Raw genomic sequence first — 13,386 nt, 5'->3', positions numbered from 1 at the left:
CGGGGCCAGATTTACCGTCTCTCTTTTTCCAGCTGGCCTGGCCAAGGGGCAGGGAAAAGCATCATTTAAACCGGGACAGTTACAATGAAACCAGAGCCAGGCACGCGGGGATAAGGTTCCCTGCCCATGTAAGGACATTTAGCACCTCACCCAGACCCTCAGACTTTTCTTGAGGTTGGGTGGTGCATTTTGGGGGGAAAACAAACCTGACACATAAGGAGAGAGTTCTCTGAAATCTAAAATTGCTCCAAAGTCAGTTTGCAGGTTTTGTAAGAGCACATTGGGAGGGTGCATTGTCAAAGAAAGGGGAATACTGAGCATTATGTTTTGTCCATGAAAAAGTTAGCATTTCTGCTTCTTACACTATTTTTCATGATTTTCTAAAAAAAAAATGCTGTTATATTTTAGCTGGATAAAATTGCAGCCCCTTATAAGACACCAGTGTGACAGGGTGCAGTCACAGACGACCCCTTGGGATACTGACACGGCCACTGCCACTCACCTTCCTGCTCTCTGGGGTTCCTTACCACCCAGTCCTGCTGGGCCAGCTCTGCTGGTCTTCCCCAGCCAAGGCCCCAAGCTGAGGTCCCTGCCCCCACTGAAAAGCAGTACCGACACTGAACCACTCCAGGTCCAAGGAGAGTGCAGTTAAGGGCCCAGCCTACTGAGAGAGCACTCCCCAGATGAGATCAGACCCCAAGGAATTAGGTAAGTCATCTTTAACAATGAAAGGAGGAATGTGCACACTGGTTCCCCCACCCCTCCAGGTGACAATCCCTTACACTGGGTTTGATAGAATATAAAAATGGTTTTATTAAGTTGAAGCATGAGGATTTAAGTAGTAATAAGTGAAAACAGGCAGAGCAAAGTAGGTTACAAATCAAAAGAAATTTGCTTGGCTAGTTCTCCACTGAAACCTCAGTACAAACTTAATCAAACTCCCCCTAATGCCTCTTTTCCAGCTGCCCCTCCAAACCAAGGCTTTCTTCCACACCCTGGGGTCCCTGGCCCTTTCCTTCAGGTGCAGCCCAGCCAAAAGACCTAGGCCTCTGCTTTCCTATTCCTTTTGTTAAGGAGGTGAGGCCACTCCCTACCAACCACTTCTCAGACTTAAGGACAAAAGATTGTTTAACAGTGGCTCATCTAGAAGTTGCAGGTAACACCCTCCGTGTCTCCCATTCACACATTTGAAACTCACCAAGTATTCCCCACTCCATGTGTCTAATTTCACACACACAAGTGATATATACTACAGAGTAAGATAAACAGAACCAGCAGATCATGACATGAAGATCGATGGGTTACATGAAATAATTCGCTCAAACCACCTTTGAGTTATGTATATTCATGTCCATGAGTCCATTTCATAAACCATAGGGGTGGGGAGTCCGTCACAACAAGTATAGAAATAATAAAGGACACAGAATGAACAAACAATGATCAAGGTCTCACATAATTCCAAATTAGCCAACCACAACATGAAAGCAACCTCAGGAAATCTTGCAAGTGATTTTAGATAAACACATGGGCTGTGTCTACACTGGCATGAATTTCCGGAACTGCTTAAAACGGAATACTATTCCGTTTTCAGTTTTTCCAGAAAAGGAGCATCTACATTGGCAGGCTGCTTTTCCGGAAAAGCCCTTTTCCCGGAAAAGTGTCTGTGGCCAATGTAGACGTGCTTTTCCGGAAAAGAGCCCCGATCGCCATTTTCGCGATCGGGGCTTTTTTCCGGAAAAGACTACTGGGCTGTCTACACTGGCCCTTTTCCAGAACAGTGTTCCGGAATAAGGACTTATGCCCAAGCGGGAGCAGAATAGTTTTTCCGGAATAGCGGCTGATTTTGTACAGTAGAGCGGTATTGCTTTTCCGGAAATTCAAGGGCCAATGTAGACAGCTTGCAGCTTATTCCGGAAAAGCGGCTGATTTTCCGGAATAAGTGGCCCAGTGTAGACACAGCCAACATAAATAGAAGAGCATTTTTTATTGTTTAACTTGGGCACCAGCTATTTACCAATCCATCCAAAACTGTGTCAATCATATTTCACTGATGTTTTCAGTGTATCTTACACATTTTTTATTTTTTTATTTTTTTTAATTTTTGCAGTAGTTTCAGGTTGGCATGAAAGAACCATAGTTTCTTGGCCTTCATGGCTGCAAGGGAAGGTCTGCCTATCTGAACAGGCTTATACATAGGGCATGGTTAGTGTTCAGCTTTGCATTTGATAGGAATAGGGAAGTTATTGAATACTTTGTCTGACACTTTGTTAATATGTTGTATTAGCTCCCCTCCTGCATGATGGCATTCAATAGATTGTCTGCTATTTACTTAAGTAGAAGCAGATGCAGTTGCAGAATCTTAAACTGCATTTTTAATTACATATGTATATATAGGTCCAATCCTGCAAAAGCGTACACAAGTGTAAAACTTCACTTAACCTGGATTCTGCCATTTGCTCCAGGCTGGCATTGAGTCTTTCATCTGTCCAATGGAGCCTTGAAGCTTTTGGACAAACCTCAAGATGTTGGCATATATAGGCTCCAGATACATTAACTAACACTTGCGTGTTAGTGAAGTGCAGATACACAGGCAGCAGAATGGATTTGTTAAAGCCTGTGTAAATAACGGACGCAGTTTAAAGCTGGGAAATTCAAAGGGGCCTAAGGAAATTAGACATCCAGCTCCCTTTAAATTGCACTTGCAGTTAGGTGCCTTGAGCTTTTTTGGAGAGCACAGACTGGCTACGTCTAGACTGGCATGATTTTCCGCAAATGCTTTTAACGGAAAAGATTTCCGTTAAAAACATTTGCAGAAAAGAGCATCTAGATTGGCACGGACACTTTTCCGCAAAAGCAAAATGGCAAAAGCCATTTTCGCGATTGGGGCTTTATTGCGCAAAACAAATCTGAGCTGTCTATATTGGCCCTTTTGCGCAAAATCTTTTGCACAAAAGGACTTTTGCCTAAACGGGAGCAGCATAGTATTTCCGCAAGAAGCACTGATTTCTTACATGAGATTATCAGTGTTCTTGTGGAAATTCAAGCGGCCAGTGTAGACAGCTGGCAAGTTTTTCCGCAGTTGCTTTTGCGGAAAAACTTGCCAGTCTAGACACAGCCACTATGCATTAATTTTTCATTGATAGTGATAGAGTTTTAGAAAAAACATTGTACTTTATCATGCTGTTATGACAACTTAAATTACTTCTGAGGTCTAACTTACTTCATAATGTGTTTTCAAATATGTGTATAAAAAACAGAGGAGCTCACTCAAACCAGAACCCCACATTTATCTTCATAATAAAATGCAAGTGGAAATTTGTTAATTATTTTCCTTTGTGACAGTTCTATTTCTGAAGAGGACAATAATTATATTAAAAACCAAACAACATAAAATGTTAGACCTCTCACTTTTGTCAGGCCTGTAAGATGTTTTCTGTATCTAAATATAGTTCTGCATCAGGGTTGACTGTGTCATTAGTAGTTAAGGTCACAATAGTGTTAGCAATGAATGATATGGATTAGGAGACTCAATTTAAATGAGTTCCATATATGACTAACATAATACCAGATGTGACTACTGCTATCCCTTAAAGGTCTGAAATCAGACCTAAAGATCAAGAAGTGTAGTCCCAAAATTAACTGCAAAGCAGCAAAGGTCCAAAGTCCTACTGGACTTTCAATAACTTTATTTTTAGTGCATTGCTGAAATAAGGTGATTCTGCCATGCTGTGATATCTTCAAAAAGCCTCAGTTTTAAGCCTGAGAGAGGTAAGAACTACACAAACATTTTCAGGAATGAGATATTGCATGGTAGTAACAAGTACAGTCCAACTTTAATCAGAGAACAAGTTGTAAAAACTTTGTGTCCGTAGATAATGAACTAGTACTAGCACACAGTGAACTGTATCTCTGAGATTGGGAGGTTTTTTATTTTATTTTGCTAAATGAAAAAAGAAAGCAGAAGAGGTTAAAATACTTTCAAGGTAGTATTTCACTTAATTTACTATAATTTATTTTGCTTTTCTTTATAAGAATGCATTACATTTCCAGCTCACCAAAGGACCATCTGACAAAGTCACCCAAATTTACAGGTAAACCTCTTCTTATCGCACTAGAGATATGGCTTTAATCACAATAACAATGGTAACAGAAAAGAGGGACATTTTCCTTCCTTTTCACTGGTCACATCAGTGGCATAGTAACACATATGCCCACACAGCCTCTGCCAAGGGCCCTGACCAATTTGATGGCCCCAGCAGGAGTGCTTGAACCCATATAGTAGAGGGGGGCTACTGACCTGTGGCCCGGCCTTCTGCTCCTCCTCTTCCTCCCTTAGTCCCACCCTCTGGACAGACTGGAAAGTGGAACTAGGCTGTAGTAGGGTGACCATATGTCCCCACTTCCTCCATGTGGCCCAAGCCACTCACCTGAGCTCCCCACCCCACTCCCATGAAGGGTTGTCCCAAGACCCGCCACTCACTCATCCACCTCTGAGCCCCTCTTTGGTAAAACTGGGCATTGGTCCTGTTTGCAAGGAGCAAACAGGAAAAATGTCCAGTTTTGTCCAAAAAGTCAGGATATCCAGGGCAAGGCCTAAAAAGGGGACTGTCTTGATCAAAACAGGATGTATGGTCACCCCAGGCTGTGTTCAAAGCCACCCAGTGAACCTGGGGTATTGTGCAGGATGCGTCACCTGTCCTTGGCAGGGAACCAGGATGCCCAAAAGCATGTCCCCAGTCTGTGTCCCCACCCCCTACGGCATGCCACCCAGGGCAGGTGAAGGGTCCAGGGCTCCCCACAGCAGCCTGGCTCTACTTCTAGCGTAGCCAGAGGACAGGGCCTTGGGAGAATGGGAGGGCCAGGGGTCCCATGGCAAGAGCTGTGTGGGGCTCAAATGTTCTTTATCCCTAGGGCCCAGGTAAGCCTTAATCCACCACTGCAAAGACACACAGTCATTTCTTCAGCGAGAACAACGTGATATAAAATGCAGATTGAAAGGGTATGCACATGTGTGGCGGAGGAGCCCCTCACAGTGAGTATTTGTGTAGGCCTCTCTAAACAATCCTACAGCCAGAGCGGTTTTATCTGGCACTCTGCCAGCTGGGAAGCTCTATGAACAGACTTTTCTGATCTTCTTGGGAAGTCCAGTTTATAGTCCAGTTGGTACAGGGGTGGCAAGCTCCCTCCCAGGCTCCGTGTGGCTCCCTAGAACCAGCAACAGACCCCTGCTGTCCCCAAGGGCTCTGTTCTCTGCCCATGCCCTGAGTTACTGTCTCTGCAATTCCCATTGGTTGGCTTCTAGCATGGCCAGAGGAAGGTGCCTGTGGGCGGAGGCAACATGCAGACTAAGGATACATCTAGACTACATGCCTCTGGTGCCAGAGGCATGTAGATTAGACTACCCGGCATAGGAAAATGAAATGGCGATTTAAATAATCGCCGCTTCATTTAAATTTACATGAGCCGATCAGCTGTTTGTCAGCTCAGCGCGGTAGTCTGGACGCGCAGGGGTCGACATCAAAGGCATTTGTCGACATCCCAGGTATGCCTCGTCCCAGGAGCTCAGCGTGGCAGCCATGTAAATTTAAATGAAGTGGCGATTATGTAAATCGCCGTTTCATTTTCCTATGCCGGGTAGTCTAATCTACATGCCTCTGTCGCCAGAGACATGTAGTCTAGACGTACCCTAACTGCCTAGCCATGCCACCAACTTGGAGCTGCAGGGACATACCCAGATTGAGCACCTTGAAAACCCTCCTGTGCCCCAGTCCTCTGCCTCTAGCCTGCTCCCAGACCTAAATTCCCTCCCAGAGCCTGCACTCTTTCCTGTGCCCCATCCTGAGCCCCGATCGCACCCCAAACCGCTCATCCCTGGTCCTCTCCTGGAGCCCAGACTCTCAGCAAAAGGCCCTACACGCCCTCCCAAACTTATTCTGGTTAACTCTTCGATAACTGGAGTATTTGACATTCCCCCCACCATTCCCACAACATGCTGATTGTGAAAGCTTTTACTCACTGGTGCTGCATGAGGGGAGTGCAAGGGGTCACGTGTCCCCCAAATGTTGCAGGCAGCAGGGACAAGAGCCCAGAGCCTCTGGGCAGCCTGAAGGAGTAGTGTGTGGGTGGTGGGGGGTTGGCGCACATATAACCTTGGGTGGGCTAGACTTCACAGTGTCTAAACTCCCCTCTGCCACTCCCATAGAAAATAGCTGGAGACCCAGAGTTCAGTCTCTTAAGGAATTTCAGTAAGAATTGCCAAGTGTCAGCCTCCCTACATTCAAATCCCCCAAACTCCTAAAGAAATGAATTTAATTAAATAACTTTATAAAATCTTATGATGAAGAAACAAATAAGAATCTAAATTTACAACAGAACCATTTTAGAACCCACCGACATTGTCTTCAACAGACATAAGTAAAGACAAAATCAAAAGTAAAATTTGAACAGCTCAGTCCAAAACAAAAAATAAAGCAAAACTAAAAACACAACAGTAAGAGACTGAGAGATCCCAGAAGCTTAGGTTTAGTTCACCAAAGTCTCGGTTTATGACTCTGATCATCAAATCTGCACCATAGGCTGAGTCTGAACCAGCTCTCCACTTGGTTGTAGGGATCCTCAGTTGGAGTGCAGGCAGCCACTTCCCCCGCTGTGGATCACTGCTAGGCAGCCAGCTCACGGACTCACCAGTCAGTTAACTCACAAGGATAAAGACTTAAAGAAAACCCTGCTACAAGAAATATACAAGCTGAGAATAACAGAATAGAAACGGCTCTTTTCCCATTGCTGCATTTAAAGAGGAGCTGAAGAATCCCACCAGCTGAGAAAGTAACTAGACCAGTTTGGCTAAAATCAAAACAGCATTCAGAGCATGCAACTAACACAGAAGGTGGTGTTTTCTCTCCTTGTTTCCCCTGGCTATAAAGAACATTGCCCCTGTGCCCTGGTAGAGGGTTAACATCATCACTACCTGCTGCAGAGTGCTTCAGAGTCAGGGACAACAGCCTGCTCTCTGCTCCTGGCTCAGCTTCTCCCAGCTCACACAGGCTACATCTACTCTGTACATTTATTTTAGAATAAACTATTCCAGAAGAAATTATCCAAAATAGCTAATTTTGAAATAGAATGTCCACACTCACGGAACGCTAACTCGCATGTAAGGCCACCCAGAAGCACTTCAGGCAGGTCATCAGGACAGCAGTTACTTCCTGTGGCTGCTGCCTGAGGCTAGCTGAGGCTCTTGCTTAAAGGGACCCCCCGGGACAGACGTGCCTCAGCTTTTCTTCCTTTGCCTACCTCCTCGAGGGACAGCAAAGAACTTTTCTTTTGCCTGCTGTGTTTGCCCTTGTGGACACCTCAGCTCTCTAGCCATGGAGCCGGAGCTGCCTCTGGACAGTTGATGGCTATTGCAGCTTGTGCTGCGCCTTATGCAGCAGTTTCTGCAGGCTGCCTCCCAGACCCTGCAGGAACCCAACCCCCTGCTCCACTTGGAGACCCTCCTCGCCTCTCTGCGGGTGCAGCTCATGCTGTTGGATCCCACCCACCGTGCACTGCTGTCTCTTGTGTTTGGACACCCGTGCTGACTGGTGGGACTGGCTCGTCATGGGGCGGTGGGATGACCAGCAGTGGCTCCAGAATTTCTGACTGAGGAAGGGCACCTTTCTGCAGCTCTGAGAGTGGCTCACCCCTGCCCTCAGGCAATGGGACATCCACATGATACCTGCCATTCCCCTCCAGAAGTGGGTTGACATCACCCTTTAGAAGCTACTGATCCATTGGGAACCATCTTGGCGTGGGGAGATCAACTGTTGGGGCTCTGCTCATGCAGATATGGGGCTCTCAGGCTACTGTCCTGGGAGGGGAGGGGAAATGTATTGCTGGAAGGGGGTTCCCTAGGGAAAAGGGTGGGGGGAGGGTGCTGGTGGTGCAAGCCTCCTCCCCAGGAGGTTTTTCAGTCTCGCTCTCACAAAGGCCTGCTGGGGGATGGAATAAGTGTCGGGGGGTTTGCTCCTGGTGTATGGGGGAAAAGGGGTTGGGGACCTGGCCACCCTATGATTCTCTATTTGTTTGTTTGTCTTCTTCTACAGGTGGTGAGGGCCATCAACACTGTCTTGCTGTGCAGGGTCATCAACCTAGGCAACATCATTTCCGGCTTTGTTGACAGGGCTTCCGCCACTGAGGGGGCGCTATTGATGGCACCTACATCCGCATCTGGACCTCCAACCACCTGGCAGCTAAATACATCCACCGGCAGGGGTACTTCTCAATAGTCCTGTAGGCCATCTGGGACCAGTGGGGCCAGTTTATGGACAGCAATGGCAGGTAATTGGGGAAAACGCATGATAGTCATGTCTTCCCTTGTTGGCCAGGCTCTTGGCCATATAGCCATAGATGTCCATGTTCCTGCGTCTGGTGCAGAGATCCTGGAGGTTGGTCTTGTCACCCCAGACCTCAGTGAGGTCCAGGATCTCTGCACCAGACCAGGAAGGGTGCGTCTCTTTTGGCTCCGGGCAGGCTCCTGGGAGCTGTCTGACTGCCCCCTCGGAGCAGTGGAGTGCTAGGTGGGAGTAGCAGACTGAGTCATTTTGGGCAAATTCTGAGGCAGGGGCAGCTGCTGGGTGGCTCAGGGCCATTAGGGCCTCCTGTTTGCCACAAGCCCTTTCCCCTAAGGCTGCAGCTTTAAGGGCTCTGTGCAGACATAACCACAGAGCACAAGCCCTTAGTGAAGCAGCTGCCCTGCCTGCTGGCTCATGGAGTCTAACCCCAGCACCAGAGACAGAACCTACTGGAGCAGACCCCAAACCACCACACCTAGTTCCAGAAGGTTCTGGGCATGGAGTGCTAAATCCACCTAGCAACACTGACCCAGACACAACTGTAGCCAGACACGAACCCCATCTTGGTTTCCACCCCCCCCAGAGAGCAAGAGAAAGGCAGTCAGCCTTTGATGCCCTGGGAACACAGGTGTGCTGCCTGTCCCTGACTCTACCATAAACAGAAACCAGACAGTAAATGGGCTAGCTGACGACCCGGGGCCTCCCGTCTCCCTGATGGCTAGTACCAGTAATTGACACGCCTGCACTGTCCCAGGAGAGGAATCTTCTCCCATCACATACCAGAGGTGCCCATTGTCTGCATTTTCCCAGGTGTGAATTATGCTTTGCACCCTTCGTGGGAAACTTGGCATTCAAAGCCATTTTTCCTAATTGGCCACTTGAGACCAGGAAGAAGCCTACATGACCCAAGGGGTATAAAGAGGGGTTCAGTAGCTCACCCCATTTGAGCTCCAATCATCCACACCTGCTGGCAGGTATTGATTGTCTCCCGAGGTCTGTGAGACGCCCATCCTCGCCCTACTTCTTCCCGAGGGATTGAGAGAAAGACGCTGGCCACGCCAAGTCTGGAACGCAGGGGTGAGAATTATACCTGCTAGGTGTCTATTTTGCATGCATTTAATAAGAGCTCAGAGAACCAAAAGGGTTTCATGGTACCTGTAAGTGACTTATTAGTGTAATTTCTGTCCTGTCCTTTGTAGTGACTGTGTTATCTGTAACACAGTAGTAGCATTTAATAACTAAGTTTACCCTGTAACAATAAAATAGTAACTGTTTAAGCTTTAACCTGACTCCTTCAGTTGCTGTAACAGAACCAAGCACAATTTAAAAGAACTTCAGCTGGTCATAAAGGACTCACTGCCCTGACCGTTGGCTGACAACAACTCACTCCTACCTTCCCCTCCTAGGATCTCTTAAAGAGATAGCTCCCTATTAGGTGCACGAGCTACACTCACAGCAGGGGCCGAGACCCCCACACTGACCAGCTGCAGCATGGTGGAGCAGATCGGTGCGGCTCCGCCCTTTGGTCGTCAGCCACAATAATCAGGAGTGGCAGAGCCCATGCACCATTCACTGGTGGGAAGCAGAGCGATGCGGCTGGCACCCGGGGAGCAGAGCCATGTTGCTCTCATTCCCCCGCTGCTACCAGTGAGTGCGGGGCTGGGCTGAACCCCTGCTGCAGGCACCAGACCGCACTACTCCCCTAGGCAGCATCGCTGGGGGAGGGGTTTGGCAGAAGAGGCGGAATGGGGCAGGAAGAGACAGTGCCTGGGGCAGAGGGTGCATTGTCCCGGCCCTTCCCAGAGTGGCACAGGGAGAAGTCGGGGGGTGGTGGTCACATGTCAGTGCCCCTCTGCGTCCTCCATCAGTTGCCTCTGCTTTTACTGTAGTATCCATTGATATTACTCTGAGATTTAACTGCTGGTGCACCTCCACTGATCCCAGTGGAATTATACCAAGAGATGTGGGGAAATCAGGATTTCTTTAATTTTCCAGATTTTTTTTTTCAAATGCACCTTCATAAACTTGACTGTATTGCTATAAGAATCATTCTGAAGACTATGTTATCACTTCCTATCTCTGGCCTCCTAAGAAAATGCCAGAGTTACACAGGCCGCTCTTCTGATTTTTGAACAACTCCAAGCTCAGCATCAGAAACAAGCTCCCCAGAGACAGACACACCAACTGAAAGAGGCACCAGACCCAGCCAGAACATCGCTCCCCTGGCAGAATGATCACTACTTCTCACAACACACCTTTCAATCCATGGGTCCTGACTTGCCCATAGCAAAACGTGGGGTACGTCATCCAGTGCACCACATGCACCAGGAACATCAAGCTGAAAGCAAACAACTACTATGCTCTTGAATGAACTAGGGATGTTAACCAACATGTATTTGTGTAAATGTGTAACCACTGGAATTTTTTTTTATTTTTTTTTTAGCAGTTATACGTTTACACTAGGGATGGTAGAGCATGGTCATTTAAACAATCAACTGATATGCCTGGTCTTATTGGTTAATGCAGATGACTATACGTTAATCCAAACAACTACATGCACACATACCCTTGCTGTCTCTGTATCAGGCAAGCTTTTCAGCCTGCTCCCCATGAGCACCAGATCCTACAGAGCAGGCTCTGCCTCACCCCTCTGCTGCCTCTGATACGGGGTGTGCGTGTATGTATGCTGTTATGCTTAACCAATGAGCCGAGGCTGATCAGTCATTTGTGTACATGGCTACCTGCTAACATCCCTAGAATGAACTCATGCTGAAAAGCAATAAAAGACAAAAACCTACTACCCATGGGTGAAAACTTTTCACAGAGCAATCACTCCATATCTGAAACTTCTCTGTTCTTCTCTTCAAAGGAAACTTGCACAACACCATCCATAGATGAACTGGGGAATTTAAATTCATAACTCTACCAGACACTAAACACTGTGGACTTAACAGAGATGCTGGTTTTGTGGCTCATAATAATTTGCAATACATCCTACTGCCTTCTAAACCTTAAATGCACACTTAAAATTAAGTGATCTTCTATAGCACGTGAACCCCTTATGCTTAACGATCTGCCCTGTTTTGTATTTAGCTTGGATGCTTTATGCTTACTTTCTCCAGACTTGAGGAAGAGCTATGTGAAGCCTGAAAGCTTTTCTCTTCCACCAGCAGATGTTAGTCCAATAAAACTCAACAACATTGTCCCTTTTATGGATAATATGACTCACCCATCCAAATCACATAGAGTCAGACAAACTTATTTACATTCTGAGATATAGATAACAAGTTTAAACTATATTTATTCAAGTTATGTAACCGAATTCGAATTTGGCCCACTGAATCACTTTTTAAAGCTGTTATCATAAAGGTTGTGTGTAGAGCTCATCTTTGGATTGATAAATTCCATGTGTGACTGAAGGAAGTTCTGTGAAGAAAACCTTAAAAAAAAATCAAACCAAGAGTTTGAAGGACCAAGATTCTACCCCCATTGAAATGAATGACTCCCACTGCCTTTGTTGGCAATAAGACTAGCACCAGACCCTAAATTCTGAGGACCTTACTCATTCAAATTGCTATTGAAATTCTTGAGAATTTGGTTTGAGTGAAGACGGAGTTAGAATCTCAGGGTTTCATCACTAGAGGACAGTTTCAGTTTGAGTAGAAAGAGAGACCATTTAAATTCTCTTAGAATTACAGACACATATCTGTTGCCTCAGGACGTTAATTGCTAGGTGAAGAAAGCCATTGACTAGAGGAGATGGAGGTGTATTGGACACCATATTTCAAAACCATGTTGGCAGAAATATGGCAATGTTGAAAAGCCAATGCTAGGACTTTGTTCTCTTAAATGCTGTCTTACTAGATGGAAGTGTATTGTTAGAAACAGCTAAGATGCTTGTCCTTACCCAGGACAGGTAAATGAATTGAAAGGAAATGGTTTTTGTTCCTACCATTTTTTTTACAAAAATCAAATAAAATTTTAAGTTTTCTTCACAATTTTGAGTTTTCTAATCAAATGGAAGATTCAGAAACTGATTATTTGTTTAAAATCAGAACATTTTGGCCAAAATCCACAATATTTTCAGGCTTACCAAAAAGTGGGAAAAAATTGGTTATGGTTTTGCGGTGAAAACCTAAAAAAAATAGGCAGAAACAGATATTTCCCACCAAAGCCGTCCATTTTGACACAAAAGCTATTTTAATTAAAAAAAACCCTGCAAACAAAACCTCACAAAGAAAAAAATTCAACCAACTATACTATACCCATGACTTCATCTCACAGAGGAGTTACCTTCAGTGCTTAAATGGCACTTTATATGCTAACCTTGATAAGTACAGGGAATCTCAGAAGTTAAGCATTCAACTGTAATAGCTCATTTCCATGATTTAGGATTTAGCTACACTAGATATATTCCCCTAGATTTAACAAAAGTGTGCTTCCCCTACAACAAAAGGAAAGTTTAAAAATAAAGTGCACAAATAAAGCTTTAAGTTCTCTGAATACTGGTGTGATAGTTTCACTGATATAATTGTAAGGACCTATTGGGTCCAATTTCTATGACTGTTGAAGTACTATAAAAATCATATTTACCATGAAAATGCAGAAATATTCCAGTTATTTAGAACAGTTCTGTTCTCTTTAATCTAATTAACAATATCAACAATGTGTCCATTCATTGCAGATCTGAAACAGATTGAAAGGCATACATTTTAAGCAGCTGTTTGTATGATTTTGTGCCATTCATATTCAGATATGACATAAATGGCATTTCAATATATAGGTCAGATGCTCACATATACTGTGGAAAATAACAACTTGAGCTGGAGAAATTTACTATTATATTCCCCTTAAACTGCAAAGATATAAAACTATTAAATCTCCACTATTTCACTTCATGATCTTATGAAATCCAATACATATGGTCTCCTCTATACTGAAAATGCCGCCTCACATCTTGAAAACCTCTTCTCTTCTCATCTTCATTTCTCTTTCCTGCCCTTCACTTTAAGAAACTGACCACAGGTGCAAAAGAGGAGGTTACTCACCAATG

Source organism: Pelodiscus sinensis, chromosome 4 (genome assembly GCF_049634645.1).
Source record: "Pelodiscus sinensis isolate JC-2024 chromosome 4, ASM4963464v1, whole genome shotgun sequence".
Taxonomy (NCBI): Eukaryota; Metazoa; Chordata; order Testudines; family Trionychidae; genus Pelodiscus; species Pelodiscus sinensis.
This window is presented reverse-complemented; position numbering follows the sequence as displayed.